The sequence below is a fragment of the Patella vulgata genome, chromosome 1 (assembly GCF_932274485.2).
Source record: "Patella vulgata chromosome 1, xgPatVulg1.2, whole genome shotgun sequence".
Lineage (NCBI taxonomy): Eukaryota > Metazoa > Mollusca > Gastropoda > Patellidae > Patella > Patella vulgata.
Window position 1 is genome coordinate 83,856,951 of NC_065879.2, and position 17,953 is coordinate 83,874,903.

The 17,953-nt window shown below is 37.4% G+C and overlaps 1 protein-coding gene across 2 annotated transcripts in view; it reads left to right on the forward strand.

Moving 5' to 3' along the window:
- LOC126821800 (nuclear receptor coactivator 2) overlaps window positions 1-17,953 on the forward strand; it is a 124,241-nt gene that overhangs the window by 28,699 nt on the left and 77,589 nt on the right. The gene's annotated exons all lie outside the window — the stretch shown is intronic.

Genomic DNA, 17,953 nt, shown 5'->3' on the forward strand with positions numbered 1-17,953 from the left:
TTAATTCAAGTCTTAAATTTTAGCATTTTTACAAAGTCAATTATGATTATGACACAAATCCTATCCATCCGATTAAAATTTATAAAAAAAATTGAATTACAAAGAATTGTAACAAAGTATAAATATCATATAATACTGATATCTAAAACTATTTCAAGTCTTAAATCTTAGCATCAACATAGCTAATTATGACACAAATCTATGTGTGTAATCTATCCTATTAATTTTTTAAAAAATTGAAATTAATTTCAAAGAATCATAAAAAAAAAAGAAAGAATAACTGAATATTGGTTAGGCCTATTTTTTATTTAGGATCTCAGAACTGATGTAGATTGTAATCAAAGATCAGTATTAATTAGCAATCAATCAATCAAGTACCGGGTAAATGGATGAGTGGATGAGATAATCCTGTGTTGATTATCCAGAACTTGTTAATCTTCAAATTGAGGTGTGAAATCATCTTCTAATAATAATCCATCATTTTAATCGTTGCTTGATTAAAAAAAACAATAGTTGTAATTTCTTTTAAGTCCTGTTTAAAAAGTAATCTTTGAATGACATTGTATGGATAACAATTACTATATTATACAAGTTTTAACAAGATTTCACTTCACATGTCGGGTGTGTAGGCTATATAATATAGTGATTGCTATCCATAGAACTGTGTTGTGGTATGTGTTTAAAATACGATATGTTAAAATAAATCCTTAAAACCCTGGAATCCATAGATGTGTTGTGTTTATACATGTATGTTAAAATAAAGCCCTAAAACACATGGAATCTATACACAGCCCTACCTATTTAAAGAATAGTCGTATTAATCCTATAATTCAGTAAATTATTGTCATTTGAGAAATTGGCAAATATATCATGTTCAAGTTGAAACATCAATATTGAGTTTTACCAATTTCATGGAGCATATCGTAAACAACAGAGTTATTATGTATTTCATCTGTGAGAAATATATTGGATTTTTGTGAATCAAAGGTTATTTTGAGCATGAGGTATTCTTCTAATAATATTCGATCATTTTATTCTTATTTAAACATGCATTATGCAAGAGCTAAATCTGCCTATTTCAGGTCTTTCTTTAGGCCTGAAATGTTATCTAAATTATTAATTAGACATTAATTAACCTATCCAGGCCATAATCAACTCTAGATGGCAGCGTTAGCCTGCGATCTTTAGTGGATTGTAAGCCGATTTACTGCGTAACTTTCCTTCTCTATTAAACGATTAAATGGATAATCGAGACTATGCTGTTTATCGTACCGACTTTAGTAATGATGACCGAGGCTTATGGGAATTTCAGTCGCTTAGTTCTGGGTTCATAGTGGATTAATTTGAATGAAATTTTCACCAAATTGCCTTTACATTATCTAGTTTTTAACTATTATACTGAGAACTGCCAACTCGTTACCGAATCTCCCATAATGTATCTTTAATAAAAAAAAGGAGATTAATAGTATTGAGTTTTACAGACTGAATTTCCCAGTTATATGTTGTTAGTCTTAGTCAAAATTTCTGAAATGATTAAAAAGTTCATCAAATTACTTGAAATCAAAATGTAGTGGGGTTTAACGTCCTACTGTTCTGCTTCGAACTGGGCTAATGAAGACGGACATACGCCATACAGCCAAGAGGGAAATTTTGCCCAGACAGCCGCACTATGGCCTACTCTTATATCGAATTCCAACTGTCAAGGTAACTTTACGTGCATGCCAATGAGTACATGGGACCTTGGTTTTTCGTACCATCCGAACCACTAGACAGCTGTCCTTGTCAGGCCCTCCATCATGCATCTTTGACAAGGGGGAACCATGCCAGAAAATCTGGATGAACTTTCTCGGCCAATGCAGGGATTGAACACCCAACCTCCAGGCTAACGAGCCAGTGTCTTACCCACTTAGCCACCGTGACCCCCATAAACAAAAGGTCTAGAGCAGTAGGACGTTAAACCCTATTTCATTTCATTTCTAGTCATACTTCCAATGAGAGATTTTATATAAATTTATTGCATGATACTCACTATTTTTGTTTTAATCTTGAGATAGAATCTCAATACTTCCTGTCGTAACAAGGTTTTCTATTAAAGAAATATATTATAACCGACGACATTAAATAATGTCATTTAATTTCTCAGGTTTATGATTGAGGGTTTTTGTGATATTATATTAAATTTATTTCTAGTTACACGGATATTTTGTGATATTGTAAACATTTCTAGTTATTAATAGCGGTAATAAATTAAATTTGAATTTGGATTAATTAGATATTAACTAAATAGTCCTTGCCTTTTAAAGTTTGAATCCCTGAAAACTATAATGTTGTGAAAGTTGATTCTCTAAAAAGAAAAGTGTGCTCTTTAACTAGTAAGTGCAGGGGGACTGCACCACACATAATTGACACGAAAACAAATATATGGACAAGACACAATACGCAGAAATCACAAACAAAAGAACAATTCAAATAAAGTGAATGGATCTGGGGGCTAGACGTAAGTGTCCACTGCGCTGTACAGTCTTGGGCCTGTAGTGACACAGATTTCACTCAAAAGTCATTAGATCTGTCATTTAGTCAAGTGGGGAGAGAGAGGGAGGGCCACACTTGCGCGAGATAGGTCCTTTCGCTTGCACGAGAGAGAGAGGGAGGGCCACACTTGCACCAGAGAGAGAGAGGGAAAGGGAGGGCCACACTTGCGCGAGATAGGTCCTTTCGCTTGCATAATAGGAGTCTTTAGCATTGGGAAGAAACCATAGGACCCGGTGAATGCCCACGAGGATGGACAGGCGACCCTACTCCTTGTTATGTTCAAGCGGAAAATCGAAACCACGTATGACACACAAGCTACATGTACTGAATTGAATGCAGGTACATGCTTTATTATACATTGTATATTGTATACACTGTCTAACAGTCTAATGTCAATATATTTTATCATATAGTCAATAAACTAGTAGATAAAACATTTACAGTGTAATATGATTTATGTCATTTAAAATGACATATCATATAAAATGTTTATTACCGTTTCAAATTGTTTGAAACTGGATTAAGATCCCTCAGTTCCCTGTTCTTATCACAAATGCTAAAAAAGATCTCCCCAAGAGATTACTTTCTCAGGAGAGCGATTTACCCGTTTTCTAATTTCAGGAGAGCTTTTTTTTTTTTGACTCTCGGAATTTTTTCACGTAAAGGCCTGTATACCACTGGATGGTCTAGTGGTTTAACACATTCTGTCATAGAGCCAACTGGCGTGGTTTCGATTCCCCACTTGTACAGGGGGGGTTGGATGGCTGAATGGTTAACGTGCGCGCGCAGTATCATAATATCTGTCATTGAGTCGACTGGCGTGGTTTCGAATCCCCGGTTGTACGTGGCAAGGAGTAGGGTCGCCTGTCCAACCTCGTGGGTTTTCTCCGGGACCTCCGGTTTCCTCCCACTGCTAAAGACCCCTACGCGCAAGCGAATTATGTAAATAAAATTAAAACCATATGTTAGTCCCAAAATGACCTAGTTTGTGTCGAGTGGACGTTAAACCCCATTTCTCTCTCTCTCCCCACTTGTACATGACAAGGAGTAGGGTCGGCTGTCCAACCATATGGGTTTACACCGTGTCCTCCATTTTCCTCCCACTGCTAAAGACCTAGACGAGGAAGCAAATTATTGAAATAAAATTGAACCATATGTAGTCCCAAAATGACATAATTAGTGTGGAGTGGTGTTAGATCACATCTCTCTCTCTCTCTCTCTCTCTCTCTGTCACAGGCTTTAGAATAAGATAAATTGATCGCTAGATGTATGTGATTACAGAAAATCATGCTTGTGTTTAATGATTATATGATTATTTTTATAGATGTGTTAAATTGTACATGAACATGAGACAGTGAGGGATTACACTTGAAAAAATATTGAAAATAAGAACCAATATTTCAGTATGAAGGTATTAAATTGAAACATGTTATGTCATATAAAGATGAATGTATGACAACTCATCCCAAGATGACTCGGCCCAATAGAAGACTACTTATCCCAACATAGAAGACCACTCATCCCACAATAGTTGTGTTTGTTTTAAATAGTGGGCCGACATGTAAGACCACTCAGACCAAGTTTAGAAGACCAGTCATCCCACAAAAGTTGTGTTTTCTTTTTAAATATATTGAGCGCCATGGAAAACGCATCACTTAGTTTTTCGTATAAAAAAATGATCCTGTAAACATATCTTATTTATTTTGCTTCTTATTGTGAAACAATATTCAAATGGGAACACATCAATAACAACACATTTGTACACTTATGGATGTTTAATCTGTAATCAACGGTACAAAGTCAGAGGGGTCAAAACCAAAAGTATGACACAGATGACAGTAGCGCGTGTGTCCTCCACGGGCTCTTACGCACGCTGTGCAGCGACGTCGCATGGAATTTACCAATGTTTGAAAGAAGGCTTGGGGCAAATTGTTCCATGCTTCTAAAGCAGCAATGGTGTGCATCTGTGGTCTCCGATACAGACAGCGTCCAATCCCATCCCAGACATTGGCCAGTCCAAGACATTGATGTTTTTAGCAGCCAGGTAGTCCATACTAAAACGGGCGGTATGCGGACGTGCATTATCCTTTTTGAAGGGCTGAAGTTGTGGGTGCGCTCGAAACATCGGAACAACAATTGGTTGCAAGACATCATCACGGTAGGCTACAGCATTAACGCGACCCCTGCAAATGTGTAGGGCGGTTCGGTGATGAAATGTGAAGCCTCCCCACACCATTACACTTCCCCCGCCCCATCGATTCGTTTCGAAGACGCAGCAGTCTGCAAGACGTTCCCCAAGACGTCTCCACTCACGTTGACGGCCGTCAGCGTGATAAAGATGAAAGCGACTCTCATCACTGAAGAGCACACTTTGCCAGTCTACTGTTCTCCATGTCTGGTGTCCTTGAGCCCATATCAACGGTGATGATCCCTGAGGATAGCTCCAACATAAGGTCGTTGTACTTCTCTTAGACGATGTCTTACGGTGTTGGCACTTACTGGTCCTTGTCTTCCGACAGATGAGTGACCCGGATGTAGCGATCTTGAGTCTGGGTTGTAACGCGTTGTGGACCAGGATGTTGACGGTCAAGTGTTGATCCAGTTACTCGAACACGTTCCACCAACCTTACAATACTATCGCCACATAGTATTAAACATCAGTAATTGTGTATCCATGTATGGCATACATGTATGCTCCTCATCATTAACCCTGTCGGAGCAGTAGGGCGTTAAACACAATTTCATTTGAGCCCTGAAAATGGACTCATCCATATTTTATACACTGATGTGTGGTGAAGTAAATAAAAGAGATATTTGACATTAAATATGCATTTGATGTGAACAATACCATAATAATAACAACATACTGCTGTCGCCTCCAACCATACGTTGTGAACAGACTACATTTGTTATCTGATCAGATTGAAATTTATATTCTTTACATATCAGCGAGACAAAGAAGCACATTTTTGTTAAGAGGATAATGTTCACATAAATAATTAAAGATTCAAATTTGAATTATTTTTCAAATTGATTTTTTAGTAGTCGACACTTGATATCAATTAAAACTAAAGTGAAATCAGCTCATATTGAAAGTAAAATAACAATCTAATTAAAACACAAATCTTATTTCATTTTGTTTTTTATAGTTCAAAATTTCATTTTACTTGTCTTTACTATACTAGGATCTGGAAGAGTTGTTATATTACCAGCGTTTTGTTGAAGTGAGGATAAACCAATGAAACAGTCTGTTACTGCGGCAAATTGGCATGCCATGCATGGAACTGTGGGTAAACCACATTGATTAATCAATGACACCTGACACGACCTTCGAGTACAACTTGTCAGATCTTCATGTAGTGTAGGCCATCGAAAGTATAAGAAAAAACGAAACGAAATATAGATCTGTATTTTAATCAGATTGAGTAAAATAACAGATCAAGGAATTTCTTTTAAAAGACTACAATCACTCTTTCTTAAAATGTGCTGGAATTAAAACAAGAATTGATCATTTTAAATCCAATCTAATATTCCATTTACGTCCATCTGTTCTGATAATGCTTAGATGGGGAAATACATGTAACATACAAAAATAACATTCAGTTATGACTTAAAATATTCAAATTGTACAATCAGCATTCAATGTGACCACAAGAAGATGACCTAGTCTAGGATATCTAGTCTTTAATTTGATTCTTGGATTTCCAGACTGTATGTCATTTGGGAGATGCTAATTGTAGACTTGTTGGGGAGGTTTGTGAATTTCCAGACTCCGCAATGGTCACTTTATATAAATACGTATTTTGAGGAATATGAACCCTAATCGTAACCCTTTTTAGAAGACTGAACTTGGATCCTATGTAATTTAAAGCCTGGATGTGTGACACAGTTCTTCTTGAGATTTATCAGAGGTCCCCCAAAGCAAAGCAGTACAGGAACAATCAATACAATTAAAAATTTATTGTATTGGTACTGCCAGCATAATCAGTCTTTAAACATTAAAAAAACATGCTGTATATCTAGTCACAACATACATATATCAGAACAGGGCCCCTATTCTTGTGTGTGCACTGTATCATAAGGTCTGTCATTGATTGAGTTAACTGGCGTGGTTTTTATTCCCCGGTTGTACATGACAAGGAGTACGGTCGCCTGTCCAACCTCGTGGGTTTTCTCCAGGTCCTCTGGTTTCCTTCGACTGCTAATGACCCCTACGCGCAAGCGAATTATTGAAATAAAATTAAACCATAAGTTAGTCCCGAAATGACCTAGTCTGTGTCGAGTGGACGTTAAACCCCATTTCTCTCTCGCTCTCTCCCAAAGAACAGAAAATCAAATTAGTATGGCCTTACCGTTGTTGTTTTTGTCATAGATACTAGTATATATACATTGTTTAGAGGTTTATATATTTATATCGCTCTCTCCCTATTCTTGTGGGGCTCCACCAGGCAACTGGCCAGCATGTTCATGCATTCAGACCGTCCTCCCTTAACAAATTAGCATGAGGGCCCAGTGTGCTTAGGCGTGAAGATGGCACCAAATTTATGGACAACTGGATTTCTCCGCTAAAGCTGATGAAGGTGATTTGAGAGATTTTGAATCCCTTTGCCAACTACAATATTGTGAAAGTTGAATCTAAAGATGGTTCTGTTCTGCCCGCTGTTTTGACAGGTAGTCGATATAAACAAGCCATGGCTATCTTCATCATGTATATAGGTGTTTATAGACTTTAAACTGATTATAGTTAGTTTTTTGTTTTCTATAATAATGTTAGATAATTAGTTGAGTCCATTTTTTTCATCGATTAAGCACTTAAAAATTAGATAGTTTTTTGTTTTCTGTAATGTTAGATAATTAGTTTGAGTATGTTTTTTTTTCGTCAATTAAACATACATTATGCAAGAGCTAAATCTGTCTATTTCAGGTCTTTCTTTAGGCCTGAAATGTTATCTAAATTATTAATTAGACATTAATTAACCTATCCAGGTAATAATCAACTCTAGATGGCAGCGCTAGCCTGCAATCTTTAGTGGATTGTAAGCCGATTTACTGCATAACTTTCCTTCTCTAGTAAACGATTAAATGGATAATCGAGACTATGCTGTTTATCGTAGTGACTTTAGTAATGATGACCGAGGCTTCTGGGAATTTCAGTCACTAGTTCTCGGTTCATAGTGATTCAATTCGAATGAAATTTTCACCAAATTGCCTTTACATTATCTAGTTTTGAACTATTATAGTGAGAACTGACAACTCGTTACCGAATCTCCCATAATGTATCTTCAAGTACTGAAAAATTAGATACGGTACATATATTATCATGTATTGTAAAATCAATCCGATTAAATGAAATGAAAAGAAATGGGGTTTATCGTCCTACTGTTCTGCTCCTAACCTGGGCTAATGAAGACGGGCATACGCCATACAGTGTGCTATGAGGAAAATTTTGCCCGGACAGCGGCACTACGGCCTACTCTTATATCGAATTCCAACTGCCAAGGGATCTTTTACGTGCACGCCAATGTGTACACGGGACCTCGGTTTTTCGTCCCATCTGAACGACTAGACAGCTTTCCTTGTCAATCCGATTAAAACACAGATCCTATTTCGTTTCATTTTTATAGTTCAAAATTTCGTTTTACTTGTCTTACTACACTAGGATCTGGAAGAGTTGTTATCATTGACGTGTTCTGAATGATGTGAGCTATTAGCCAATGAAACTGTCTGTTACGGCAAGCTTTAGGTGTGTTTTACACGGAACTGTGGGTAATCCACTAGAAGCATCAATGCTGATTGGTTAATCAAATGTCTGATGTCATAGGGTCAGATCTTCATGTACATGTAGTGTAGGCCATCGAAAGTAGAAAAAAACGAAATGAAATATAGATCTGTATTTAAATCAGATTGTTGTAATAAAAATGCATTGCATACCGATCAGTGACTCAATGTATAAGACTATAAGTTTGTAATGTAAGTTTATTTAGTGATGCATGACCATGTTTGATCATTCTACCATGACCAATTCTTGATGTATATCTCTCTTTGATGTTTTGTTTACATGGTCTGTAAACTAGAAGGATGATATTCCATAGATAGTCATTTTCATTAAATGTCTCATTTCTCTTCACAAATTATTTTTTCGAGCATAACTAAAGCTGGGATTATGTCGTTTAAATTGCATGTAAAGACTAATTTTAACTAGACAATCGGCGACCCAAAAGTACCTAAAAAAAAATGTCACTGGGAACAATCTTGACATCAGGAGTACGTCTAAAACTGGGGAGTCGGGTGTTAGATGATAAGGTCTGTCATTGAGTCAACTGGCATGGTTTCGATTCCCCGGTTGTACATGACAAGGAGTAGGGTCGCCTGTTCAACCTAGTGGGTTTACTCTGGGTCCTTAGGTTTCCTCCTACTGTTAATAAAGACCCCTACACGCAAGCAAATTAATGACATAAAATTGAACCATGTTAGTCCCGAAATGACCTACATGTATATTGTGTCGAGTAGACGTTAAACCCCATTTCTCTCTCTCTCTGATTGTAGGCGGCAAAATTAATTGTTTTGCTGGTGTCCAATAGTTTTGGCATGTCATAAAACAAAAAGTTGCACATGATTCCAATCAAAATATCCAGGGAAATGTTTGTGTTGACAGCTATGGATTTTTTTTAAGGTGAGAAAGCAATTGCGGGTCTGGTTTTAATTTCTGTGTGGAAAATCTCTAGTATAATGTAAGATGTGGTCTCCTAGTCACTTAATATTAATATTACATTGTGTACAAAGTATTTTATTTGAAACATTACCATAAGAAATGAAATGAAATGGGTTTAACATCCTGCTGTTCTGCTCTCACTGGGCTAATGAAGACGAAATATGCCATACAGACAGTGTGCTGTGAGGCAAATTTTACCCAGACAGCGACACTACAGCCTACTTTTATATCAAATTGCAACTGCCAATGGATCTTTTACGTGCAGGCCAATTTGTACATGGGATCTTGGGGTTTTTTTTGTCCCATTCGAATGACTAGACAGCTGGTCTTGTCAGACCCTCCGTCCTGCACCACTAGTGACAAGGGGAAACCATGCTGAACAATCCTTTTGAACTTTCTCGGCCAACTCCAAGAAAAACCCATGACCACCAGGCTAGAGAGCTAGCGGCTTACTCACTTAGCCATCGTGGCTCCTCAAACAAATAATTGATTGGATGGGTTGAACGACACTGCGGATCGAAAATGATCAATTAAATGTCTTGTTGTTGAATCATGAAAGGAAGTATGTCAACATGTTCTTAATCCGTCCGCACAGATTTGGCAGGTCCTCTGGTGGTTTACCCAACTCATGTGAAGACCCCTATGCTCAAGTGAATTATTGATGTAAAATTGAACCATGTTAGTTCCAAAATGGACTGGTTTGTGTCAAGTAGGTTAATCTCTCTATCTCTCTCTGTTCTCTCTCTCTCTCTCTCTCGAACTAGACACATGATCATATGCTCAAGTGAATTATTGATGTAAAATTGAACCATGTTAGTTCCAAAAGGCCTGGTTTGTGGTTTCTCTCTCTCTCTCGAACTAGACACATGATCATATGATTTGAAGTAATACAGACTTATGAGGGTTTTTTTGGGGATGTCAGGCTTTTTTTTTGTCTCATCCAAACAACAAGGTTCTTTTATGTGTAGCCTACATAGAAACTCAGTTTTTTTGTCCCATCCAAATGACAAGACACTGACCTTGTCAGGCCCTACAGACTGCTTACTATTAAAACTAGACACTTGTGATTATAATACAGACAGTTTGGTTTGTGGGGTTCTTTTGTGTACACAGAACCTCAGTTTTTTTGTCCCATCCAAATGGCAAGACACTATCCTTGTCAGGCCCTCCATACTGCTTACTATTAGAACTAGACAGTGATTAAAATACAGACAGTGGAGTTTGTAGAAGGGATTTGATAGCTTAATGTTGCATGTAATATTTGACCTAAATTACCATGAATAATACCATGTGTATTCAACATGCAGTTACTAACAAAATGGCCACCGGTTTAAAAATATGAGATTATTATTGGCCAAATGTCCAGGTTTCTTTTCTCTAGAGGTTTTGTAGGAATCTGTATAATTTATTTGGCCTAATTCAGTATGAGTAATACATATAAAACAACTGTTGTAAAAGCAGTGACCACTCTGTTTACACACATACACAACCAGTATATGATTTGGAAGATATTATAAAAAAAACAGTTGTGTGGTTGAGTTACTAATGACCGAGGTTGGTTGATACATTTATAGATCGGACTTAAATGTTAACTATTTTATAGCAATGTGTGGGAAACACTCCAGAACTACAAGTGGTAAATGTATAGTAAGGCCGAATAGAATACATGATGTGCTTTCATGAACACCAAGCCTTGACCTACTTTCCTATTGTTCTATGTCAGTGCTGTGAGAAGGAGCAGTCATTGTACACAGTTCTTGAATATCTTTGTATTAACAGTTGCTGATCGTTTAGCCATGAAAACAATTTCCTCAAATATTTCCTACATTTAGAATTATTCAATTCGTGCAGAATATACAGAAAATTTTTGCAATCAGGGTAAATAAATCGTCTTGGGTTGTTCAAGTAAATGGACTCTCCCTGAATGAGCCAGTCCATGGATTGGTAAACAGATAATATTGCACTGAGGCCAAAGTATTTAATTCATTTCAAGATCGCTATGACTCATGTTACAATCGAAAAATCAGCTGTTTGTTTGAGAATGCTGGTTAACCCAGTCTATCTGATTATAGTTGCTCAGTGAGGCATGTGTTTGTGACGTAGACGACCAGTGTTATTCTGTATAAAGATGTATAGATAGATGTAGTTGATGTCATTATGGTGGTATTATGTTATTTATCTAGCCCTCCATACATGTTCACATACCATAACTATGTAGTGAATAGATTGCATCGTCTACAGTTAAATATTTCATAAATGACTCTAGATGAGATGACTTTAGGGCCAAAGGGGTTTGGGAGGGACCCATTGGGTTGAACATGGCAAGGAGTAGGGTCACCTATCCAACCTCCAAACATGTTCACATACAATAACTATGTAATTAGATTCATTGCATCATCTACAGTTAGGTATTTCATAAATGACTCTGGATGAGATGACTCTAGGGGCCAATGGGGTTTGGGAGGGGCCCCTCGGGTTGTACGTGACAAGGAGTAGGGTCACCTGTCCAACCTCGTGGGTTTTCTCCGGGTCTTACACTTTCCTTCCACTGCTAAAGACCCCTACGTGCAAGTGAATTATTGAAATAAAATTGAACCATATTTTACTCTCAAAATGACCTAGTTTGTGTTGAGTGGATGTTAAACTCCATTTCTCTCTCTCTCTCTCTCTCCCTACTGAGATGACTCGTACGGGCCAAAGGGACCAGGAGGGACCTGTCAGTTTGTATGTGATAGGGAGTAGGATTGCCTGTCAATTATGGAAATAAAATCGAACTAGCTCATGAAGAGGTGCATACACCATACACAATTTGCTATGAGGCACATTTTGTCCAGTGGCACTACGGCCTAATTCATGTCAAATTCCAACTGCCAAGGGCTCTGTTACACTAGAAGTCCTGATGAACTCTTTCAACCAACGCCACGGTGGCTAGGTGGTTAAGACGCTGGCTCGCTAGCCTGGAGGTCGATCCCTGCATTGGCCGAGAAAGTTCATCCTGATTTTCTGACGTGGTTTCCCCTTGTCAGTGGTGCAAAATGGAGGGCCTGACAAGAACAGCTGTCTAGTCCTTTGGATGCACATAAAAGATCCCTTGGCAGTTGGAATTTGATATAAGAGTAGGCGATAGTGCCGCTGCCCGGGCAAAATTTCCCTCATAGCACACTGTATGGCGTATGCCCGTCTTCATTAGCCCAGTATAGGAGCAGAACAGTAGGACGTTAAACCCCATTTCATTTCATTTCAACCAACGCCTGAATCCAACATGGGACCTCAGGTTAGTGAGCCAGTGTCTTTCTTCACTGAGCCACATGATTCTTTAGATACTACGGTATTACAATCTGATTAAAACACAGATCCTATTTTGTTTCGTTCTTTATAGTTCAAAATTTTGTTTTACTGGTCTTTACTACACTAGGATCAGGAAGAGTTGTTATATAGCCCGCAGTCTGGTTGATGTGAGGTATTAGCCAATGAAACGGTCTGTTACGGCGAGTGCTTGGCGAGCAGGTGTACGGAACTGTGGGTATCCCACTAGAAACTTCAACGCTGATTGATTAATCAATGTCTGATGTCATAGGGTCAAAAGACACTCGTATGACCCCTGATGTGACCTTTCACTACAACTGGTCAGATCTTCATGGAGTGGAGGCCATTGAAAATATAAAAAAATGAAACGAAATATAGATCTGTATACAGATCGGATAGAATTCTAATAGGATGTGATAGGACATTAAATACATGTAAACAACCTAATCAATGCTGACATGCTATTATTTACCGTGATCTAAATTGGTTGATATAAAATATCTCATAGAATCGTGTCCTAGGTGTTGTTGTCTTCTCCGTGGTGAATTTAAAATAGCTCATGTACAGATGTAATTGTGTCCTGGGACTGTGTATTTTTATCTTTTTCGGTGAATTTAGAAAAGCTCATATAATTGTGTGTTTTGTATTTCCAGTTTCAATCACAAGCTTGCATGTCATGTAAAAACCTACGCACAAGCAAATTATTGAAATAAAATTGTATCATATTGTTAGTCACAAAATGGTGTAGTCTTTCTCTCTCTATTAGGGGTGGAGGTGGTCTTTCTCCCTCTATTCGGGGAGGAGGTTGTCTCTCTCTCTCTATTAGGGGTGAAGGTGATTCTCTCTCTCTCTCTGTTAGTGGTGGAGGTGGTCTTTCTTTCTCTATTAGGGGTGGAGGGGATCTTTCTTTCTTTCTCTATTAGGGGTGGAGGTGATCTTTCTTTCTTTCTCTATTAGGGGTGGAGGTGGCCTTTCTTTCTCTATTAGGGGTGGAGGTGGTCTTTCTTTCTCTATTAGGGTTGGAGGTGATATGTCTCTATTAGGGGAGGAAGTGGTCTCTCTCTATTAGGGGTGGAGGTGGTCTTTCTTTCTCTATTATGTCTCTATTAGGGGAGGAAGTGGTCTCTCTCTATTAGGGGTGGAGGTGGTCTTTCTTTCCCTATTAGGGGTGGAGGTGATATGTCTCTTTTAGGGGAGGAAGTGGTCTCTCTCTATTAGGGGTGGAGGTGGTCTTCCTTTCCTTATTAGGGGTGGAGGTGATATGTCTCTATATGGGGAGGAAGTGGTCTCTCTCTATTAGGGGTGAAGGTGGTCTTTCGCTCTCTTATTCGTGGTGGAGCTGGTCTGTCTCTCTCTATTAGGAATAGGGAGTGATTAAATGGACTTGAGGTACATTGTTTGATTGTACAGTATGTTTAGACAGGATACAGATAGATTTAATATAATGTGGCCTCAAGACTGACAGCTGTTATTTAGCTAGTCTCAGCTGTTTATTAATGCCACTCTGCGTATAAAGCAGTCTTTTTTTCTTGAATACAAACAGAAGTAATGATGGTTCCGTAAGGTACTGGCTGGCTAACCAGGTCCCAGGTTTTCCCCCACTGCTAAAGACCCCTACTCACATATGAATTATTGAAATAAAATTGAACCATACCAAAATGACCTAGTATGTGTGTTACACAGATGTTGAACCCCATTTCTCCCTCTCTCCGACTTACTGTAGTATATAATATTCAGTTATATGGTGATGTACACTCAATATTTGTAGTAGACAGTCAGGGTGATACGATGTTGAAACGGTACGATACATGATGTATAATGTTATTTGTACTTTCATCATAACACAACTTTATGGATTTATTACTTTTTATTTTATTACATTTCAATAGTCTTACTATAGATAGTATATAGACCTACACAACACCCTATCCTCGTACTTTTTGTTGAGGTCCTGGCCCCGAGTTCACAAAGCATTCTCAAACTTAAGTTAAGAATTTACTCAAAATTGTTCGCCTTATTTTAACTAAAATATAGCCCTTTATAAAACTTTGGTAATTTTTTTTAATGTATCAATACATCAATAAGAAACTATGTGTAAAGTTTAGTGATTCTGGATCAAAGATATTTCTCATAAACAGTGATTGAAAGTTGAGTTAATTCTTAACTTAAGTTTAAGAATGCTTTGTGAACTCGGGGCCTAGTAGTTTAGCTCGTAAAATCACAAGGTCTTGTCATTGAATGAAGCGACCTGGTTTTGATTCCGCATTTGTACTTGTTAAGGAATAGGGTTGCCTGTCTAGCCTTGTGGGTGGGTTTTTTTTCCCGGATTCTATGCACAAACAATTTTATTGAAATATGTTAGTCCCAAAATGACCTAGTTTGTTTGGACTGGAGTTAAATCCCATCTCTCTCTCTCTCCCTCTCTCTCTCTCTCTTGATGCCTTCTGTGAACTGGCACACTAAGACTGTTGTTTAAAATACTTAGAATAGGGTGGTAGTGGTAGATGTATGTTGTTGAAACAGTACGAGAGACATATATAATATTATATGTACTTGAGTTATGGTTGAGTGACGTGACAAGGTCATGAATATAATTGTGTAACATATGAACTAGAATTAGTACATCTTTATACATCTATATGTTGTGTCATCTTATTTATAATGTTAATAATGAGCATGGGCATGTTCAGGAAGTTTGAGCTGTGGGGGGGCGGAGGCAAGTCCTAGGTGGACAAACAGCAAGTTTGTTGCGAGGTCTGAGTGGTTACCCGAGAATATGATAAATCCAGAAGCTTTGAGACAATATTTCTACTCATTTAGGTGCATACATGTATAGCATTACAGTGGAATGAAGCCACCACAGTACATTCCACGATTGCATTTCCTGAAATTGACCCACACAGCTAGAAATAGTTTCCTCTCACTAGACAGAAATGGTATATACAAGTTGAATTGAACTTGCTTCAGTGAACGTTTCGATCTCAAATGGCATTTTAAGACACTGTAACTCAGGTATCATTTAATCTTGTGCATTTAGTATTAATTTCTCAACCTCCAGGCTAGTGAGCCAGCATCTTACCCACTTAGCCACAGTGGCTCCTCCAGGGTAAAGTGATTGCATAACATGTAACAGCTTTAGTGCATTGTCACCAGAAGTTTTGATATATCCATGTATTGGTTCATATAATTATGAAAATTAAAATAGCTTTACACGTGATATTGCCGAAATATCAATCAAATAATAAAATCCTAAAAAAAACAAAACCCAAAAACCTAATATTTTTACGAGTCTGAATTACCATACATGTACATAGATTGTCAGTTGCTACAAACTTTACAAAACACTTGGGTTCTTGCTTCGCTGTTTTACATGTAGGCTATTGACATTTTTATATGACCACAGTTTCATGTGGCCGTATATTGTTGTTGCACCCGTTCATCCACAATTTGTTTGTGTTTTATATTTGAAGCCAAGATAAAGACCTGCAATAGCCAGATTTAGCTCTAATGTCACACACTATGTAGCTCTAACACTATTTATGGAATAACAATTACTGGTTTATTAAGTTACATTATGGGAGATTCGATAACGAGTTGGCAGTTCTCACTATGATAGTTAGAAATTAGATAATGTAAAGGCAATTTGCTGAAAATTTCATTCAAATTGATACACTATGAGTCGAGAACAAAGCGATTGAATTTCCGCCTAGCCTTGATCATCATTACTTAAGTCATTACGATAAACGGCATAGTCTCGATTATCCATTTAATCGTTAAATCGTGAAGGAAAGTTATGCAGTAAATCGGCTCACAATCCACTAAAGATTGCAGGCTAGCGATGTCATCTAGAGTTGATTATGGTCTGGATAGGTTAATTAATGTCTAATTAATAATTTAGATAACATTTCAGGCCTAAAGAAAGACCTGCAATAGACAGATTTATCTCTTGCATAGTGTACGTATGTTTAACGTGCAACGTTAAATAGTGTTAGTGTGTTACAATTCAATTACTAAAGGCCACTTAAAGATGTTAGCTCTAATGTATTGTACCTTTAAATCTTATAAAGCCGAGAACATTCAGACTTAAACATGCATTATGCAAGAGCTAAATCTGCCTATTGCAGGTCTTTCTTTAGGCCTGAAATGTTATATAAACTATTAATTAGACATTTATTAACAAAATAAGACCATAATCAACTCTCGATGGCCTTGGATACTCAAGATTTTAACTAGATTAGAATGGTTGGTCATTTAAAAGTTTAATTTAAAAATGGAAAAGCGAGGCTAAGTCTCGAATATACCAGTTCCGTGGTTACCACAATGCAAACATTGTGTCAAAACTACAAACAGTGTTAACTTGGCTTAGAGTGAAGTAATTTGAATGAAATTTTCAATATTTTCATTTTACATTATCTATTTTTATGCTATTATAGCAAGAATGGTTAGCTTTCTATCTAAATCCTACATAATGTATCTTTAATAACCGGAAAAATGGAATGATATATCGGTAAGGCTTATAGGATTTATTGGCCAAGAAAGCACATTGGGATTTTTCGATGTGGTTTCCCTTTGTTGGTGATGCAGGACAAAGGGTCTGACAAGGACTGCTGTCTAGTCGTTCAGATGAGACGAAAAACCGAGTTCCCACGTAAAAGATGCGTTGGCATTCGATATAAGAGTAGGTCCTAGTGCGGCTGCCCAGGCATAGCACACTGTATGGCGTATTCCTGTCTTCATTAGCCCAGTCGGAGCAGAACAGCTCTTATACAATGTGCTTTTAAATTAGATCTTTCATAATAGCTTTTTTAGTAATTGAGAAACGTGTGTTAGATTTATTATGTGCAAGCAAAAGAAGGAAATATAAAGATTTCATACATGTAAGTTTAAAGTACATAAATCATTGGAAGGATGTTTTGTTCCTTTTATGATCATGTAAAGGAAATCTATTTACTTTAAGTCTTAAGATCAGTCATTGCAATGAAATAAAAATAATAAGTTATGAATATAGCAAGAATTGTTTCGAGAATTGTTTCGAGTTATCTGATGGTCTATTGAGTTGATTATATAGGCTTGTCATGTGAATAAATGTCTAAATAATAGTTTATGTAACATTTGAAGCCTTAAGGAAGATAAAATATTGCCTTATTGATGTTATTCAGTGAGTTTGTCAGCGGTAATGCCAAGACCAGGGTTAACGCGTGCATGTTGGATCAGAATGTCTATCATTGATTCAAGTGACATGGGTTTGAGTCCCTGCTTGTAGGAGTAGGGTGTTAAACCCTCCCTCTTTCTCTCAACCCTGTAAAACCTTTAATTTCATGTGCATTATCGGTCTGGATGTCACATTATAACCTCTTGATAGCATGAGCGTTGTTTACCTCGATAGCATGGACGTTGTTTACA